Raw genomic sequence first — 6,000 nt, 5'->3', positions numbered from 1 at the left:
TGAAAACCAAATTCTTCCATAGGCATTATCTTTGATTATGGACATCTTTCTTAAGAAAAGAGTAGAATATTTCAAGGCCTTCAGTTTGCCATCCAATGGACTTCAAGTCAGGTGAGAGGAATTATTCCTCAATAAGGGTGAATGCAAATTCAAAAAACAATTAAATGTCAATGAATCTGCACAAATTCCCCATATGCCAGTCTGTTAGAGAAGGAATATTTGCAGGTGAAGAATACGGCTGTGTAGAGCCTGACAGTTAACTGCGGAAATTTGAGGGAAGCTTTAGATGGCTTGAAGTAGGGACAACAAAGTAAGTGGACATGTTAAACTAGATTCTAACTGTAAATATTCCTGTGATGATTCAAATTGCTGCCTGTTCCTGGTTAACCTGGAAAGTTCACCATAGATTTTCGTCATAATGTAGCCATGAAAAGATTGCTGAAAGTGGAACCCATTGCTGTGGTCCATTTTGCCCTGCCCTTTGGGCCAACTTCATTCTGATTTAAATTACTGCTGCCCCCTTTGCTAATGGATTCTCAGTGACACCTCAACTGAATCATATAGCAATTTGCAAGCTCTCTGTCTCAAACCACCAGACTCAGGGGTAGTGAAACAACTCCAAATTGTTGCTGCATCAGGCCTTTATATTGTTGAACTAACTAGGAATTATCTTAGATTGAGTCATATGTAGTCATAGGTATCAGTAAATAGTCTTATGGTAAAGTATCCTAAGGGAAAAGGTGATCATTGCATGATAGAATTTCACTTCAGGGTGAAAATGAGAATCTTTGATGCGAAATGATAAGACGATAGATCAATGGTGATAGATGTTTAAAGAGACTTTTCATTATTCTTGACAAAAATATATTGCATTAATGAAGAAAGTCTCCACAAGAAGGATGAACAATCCATGGCTAATTGAGGAAGTTAAGGGTGATAACTAATTGAAATAAAAGGCCCACATTTACGTGAAAATTAGTCATCAGCCAGAAACTTCTAAAAAACAACAAAAGGATGACATTAAAAAACTGAAGAAAATAGATTATTACAGCAGGAAATTCACCAAAGATCCTCAGACAGCACATTCCAAAGCCACGACTACTTCCATCACCTTTCTAGAAGAGAAAGGGCAGCAGATATATAGGAATACTACCACCTTCAAGTTCTCCTCCAAATTACTTACCATCCTGACTTGGAAATATATCGCTATTCTTTCAGTGTCGCTGGGTCAAGATCCTGGAATTCCCTTCCTAATGGCATTGTGGGCCAACCCACAGCAGGTGGACTGCAGAGAAGGCAGCTCACCACCATCTTCTCAAGGGCAACTAGAGTTGGGTAATAAATGCTGACCAGCCAGCAACACCCACATCCCAGAAATGAATAAATACAAAAACAGCAAGAAAGATGTAATCAGTAAGATCTTCCACGAGTGAATTTAAATTTACAGAAGAGTTAGAGTTGGTCCCTTAATGGCTGAGACTGGACAATCAATAATAGAAATCATGGAGATGGCAGAGTTTGTGGGCCAATATTCTGGTGACAATTTACCACCCCTGGAGAGGCAGAGGGGGAGGACAGGGTGCTGTAAAGTTACGGGAAGCTGTATCAGGAAAGTTTGTGATATGATCCCAATTCTGGGGTTTTCAACCTGCACTAGGACTGGATGTGGAACGCAAAACTTTTTCTGAGAAGTTGGATAGCCAATTAGCATGATTAAAAGCAGAATTAAAGGTCATTTTTACAGGGACCATTCATATTTTGCCAACAGTGGAGCAACAACTGTGTGAGGGACAGTTGGCTAAATGGAGGTGGGCTCTTTGGGGTTACATGGTGAGGTTGGGTGGAATTCAAAATCAGAGTCTCAATGGCCCAAAAAGGGACTGCCAGCCAGGAAGACAGCTCTCTTACCATCAAAGATCCCACCAGAGGCAGTTCCTTGCCACCACTAAATGGACCTGACCAAGTTCCAGTGTCTCCTGCTTCAGCAGAAATTATCTCTCCCAGTGGCACCAGAGAGACTTTAGATCTTCAGCTTCCTGATGGGGAAGCCAATGTACAATTGCCAAGATCTTTGTTGCCTGCGAGCACAAACTTGGGAACCCCAGTTTTGGGGTCTTCACTCCCATTATAAAATTCAGGCCTCTGTATATGAATTCATGGTAGAAAGGACAAAAAGCATCACAATTACAGGCAATGAACAGACTAGAAGGAGGGAGGAACTTGAAATAATCACTATCATTAGAGAAAAAAAAGTATTTGAGAAAGCAATTGGATCAGATTGGATTACAAGGCCAAAGGTTAGCCAATATTATACTATCTCAGTTCATGAACCATGTCATTAGCCCCACATGACAACTACCCTGGCAGTTCCCTTAGGTGAGAACTGGGTGCAGCAAACATTCATGGACTGGTCATGATGACAGCATTTGTGTTGCACTGTGGAGTGAACTAGAGCCTCTATTAGAATTGATTATGTTCTCTTTTGGTAGCTGGCAATAGAAGTTCATATTTGGAATTGTGAGATTGTTTACCTGTATGTGACGTTCCCCTACTGGACAATGACAAGATGTGAGTCTACAGTGGGCATTGCAATGCTGAACTAGAGGGTGTTTGGATGGGATGTAGCTAAAGACAGGTAAACTGTATGGCCTGGAGTAAATTTGGCAACTGAATGGGGTTGTAAGTGCTAGGGAGTGTCAGCCATGCTGGCTATCTGCCATGAGCACACTGGATTTGTCAGTGCTGTGCATTGCTAGTGAGGAAAGATGCTGGATTGCCAATACTTGTCCTGGTGCATAGTGAATTTTCTAAAAGGGGACAGGCACAAGTGGTATTGGTCTTTCGGTGGGAATCCAGTGAGCGGCAAAATATTCTGCAATGGCATGTAGTAAGATGAGGTTGGAATTGGATGTAGGGATTCAAAAGAGCAGGGTTGATAGTTAATGAGGCACGTCTGGTAAGATGCAAGAGTTCTTGCTAGGCTTTGCAGCAGGAATCCCTCCAAACAACTAGACACAACTTGCACATAGCCTAAAAAAATGCATAGGATTCAGCCCACTGTCAAAGATGTGTTATCATTTGTACATTTTGTAGAATGGGAATCATTCTAGAAGATTTCTAGAATTTCACTAATCAATAACATTCTGATTCCTTCTCAGATCTTAACAAATCACACTCCTTGTTGGATACTAATCGTATTTTAGAAGATTCAATGAAAATGTTGCTTTGTTCACCTGACCCAGTTTGCTAAAAGGGCTCTAATGACATAAGATGCATTCATAATTAAATGTCAACAAGAGGAATCTCCACCCTTATTGTTAAATCAATGAAACACTGATCTATTTGTTTCAAACTACCTGATCCTTTTACCTGCAGGCTGTTAAAAAAAAAGGATAACTAATGTTAAGATGCTGATAACCATGTCTTAAACCATCATTTATTATAAAAGTTCCTGAAATTCAATCCACCTTATTTCTAAGTATATTTTTATGACCTTAAAATGTCAGCAATTATGCTGCTAGTTAGGTGCTGAGGTTAAAGTAGAGATGTTAATCTGAAGATAGGCTATATATTTCTAACAGACACTCTCTGAGTGATTTAGGGTGGGGATGTATGTAATTGCTATCATATCTCTTCAATTTGAAAGCAAATCCAGTCCAACCCCGACTGAAAATTGTTTCAGAGTTTCTGTTGGTGGGAGAACTGGATGAATGCTTCCAGCTGCACCTATAAAAAAATTTAGAGTGTGTGGGATGGAACTAATTGGCTAGTTACTACAGAGAAATGGCCAAGACACAATGTGCTATGTTCTTCCTAACTGTGGATTTTAGTGTTTCTGTGATTCTAAATTACTTAATTTAAACATTTAAATTTCTAATTTTCGAGAAATACCACTGGTTTTATGCTTACTCAAGCATGCACAGATTCTGTCCCATAATGTCAGACTTGATTCTTGTCTGCGTCAGAAGGCAGTGGATTCAGTAAGAACGTATTATTTAATTTGACACTCAAATACTGTGCAAGTGCACTCCTGCTACAGGTACAGTCTTCCAGAAAAGCTGAATGTTATTCATCCAAACATTCCCACTCCATCAGCATGAGTCTTGCTTTCCACTAGTAGAAGCCAATCAGTTTATTATCTTTTGTAGCTTTTCCAATCTGTAAAAACAAAACTAATGACATCACTCCCAGAAATTGGATATGCTACTACATTATTTAACCTTTACAATTAGGTTTGGAGTCAAGGTTGATGGAACATAATACAGGTCATTTTATACTTAGTTCACACTAATCTTCGCACTGGAGATATTGAATGCTGAGAGACTAGTGGCCAAAGTTGAAAAGCATTCGGTTAGTCTGTAGTTAACATCTTGATAAGTACAAATATCTTCCGCATCTAAAAATAATTACAACACTGGAATAATACAAAAGACAAATGATTACAACATGGGTACTTATCATATAGTTTTTTAGCATAATGTAATTTTATAAGCTGAAAGTCTTCGAATTAATTATTATGGTCATAATGAGCACAAGTACAGACCACTTTCATTAAATTGCTCTATTAGATCAGCAAGATGGACATTGTTTCTTCATTGTTCCATTTGCGTGTTTTTCCCCGTTATAAGATATGCACCTTGTTAGAACCCAGAACAAATTTGATTCTCAAAGATGATGCTGTAATGAATGGGGTTATATCAAGTTGCCATTATAAATAATGATACTATCTCACATTCTTCCTGTTCCCTCATTTCAATTGTATATGATATAATGAGGCTGCATGAGCTTCATAAATATTATTACAATTATTCTGCAATGTCTTTCCTATGTTTGAAACCTTTTTTTTTACAAGTTTGCAGTTTTTCTGTACAGTAACCAGTGCTGCCTCTAATTTTCTCATTTACAATACAAATTATCGCCCTGAGTAGAGAATTGGTTTCAGCTCTGCACAATACTCAGTCAAAAGGATTAAATCTGAGCTTTGCAATGTCACTTCCAGTCACTATGTTCCAATAATAACGTTTTTGTAGTGCCTATGAGCTGGAGACCTTTTATTCAAATAAATCACCATGACACAGAAGTTGGTTAGAACAGAGAGCAGAATCTTCCATCTCTCATTGACTAAAGTTCATCTTTGGGAGTAGAGATTTTCTTATTAATTGATGAGATGTGGGTGTCGCTGGCTGAGCCAGCATTTATTGTATCATTTGTAGCAAGTCATGTCATGATACTGAATTAAAAAGTTATTAACAAGCAGCCCCAATCTTCATATTTGCTAAGATTTTAGGCTAAACAGTAACCCTTAAAGTATTTTCTCTTCCCTCCTACCATTTAGCAACATTGTGAGATTCCTGTTATCAAATACCTCCCTTTCTCCAATACCATTCTTAATCGACAGGGTGATTTCATACGATTTCTTCATTTTCACCCAGTGGTTGAATAAAATATTAATGGAATTGCCAAGGACTTAAAGTTGAATTCCTGTCATCTCTTGTTCAAATATAGTCAATTTATTTTGATGATTGTTATATATTCCCATCCTTTTTGTTCTTTCCCCTTCCTGCAACAAACTTGTTTTCTATCCATGTCCCTAATAATAGAATCATCTGATACAGCTGGTTCCTCCTGGTGTGGAACTGTTTGTCAACAGTTTTAACTACAGTTCCTCTTAAAAATTCTTGCTTCCTATCAATCTTATAATTGATATGTCTGTCCTACTCTATTAACTCGTGAAGGCATCAAATGTCTGTGCTATAAATCATTCTTTATAATGCCACCTCAATCCTTTGACTCTACCACTTCTTCCCAATATCTACTAAGCATCCATGGCTATTAATTTTCAGGACTCACTGTTGTAACACACTCCATCACTTATTTATTAATTTTTTTTCCTCCTCTATGACTCTGCACAAGCAAATTCCTCATAAATAATGCGATGTTTGTCTGACACATTTACTTCTCTCTAACATCTCACACAATAGCCATATTATTGACACTTTT

The sequence above is a fragment of the Rhincodon typus genome, chromosome 10 (assembly GCF_021869965.1).
Source record: "Rhincodon typus isolate 14 chromosome 10, sRhiTyp1.1, whole genome shotgun sequence".
In the NCBI taxonomy this organism is placed as follows: domain Eukaryota; kingdom Metazoa; phylum Chordata; class Chondrichthyes; order Orectolobiformes; family Rhincodontidae; genus Rhincodon; species Rhincodon typus.
This window is presented reverse-complemented; position numbering follows the sequence as displayed.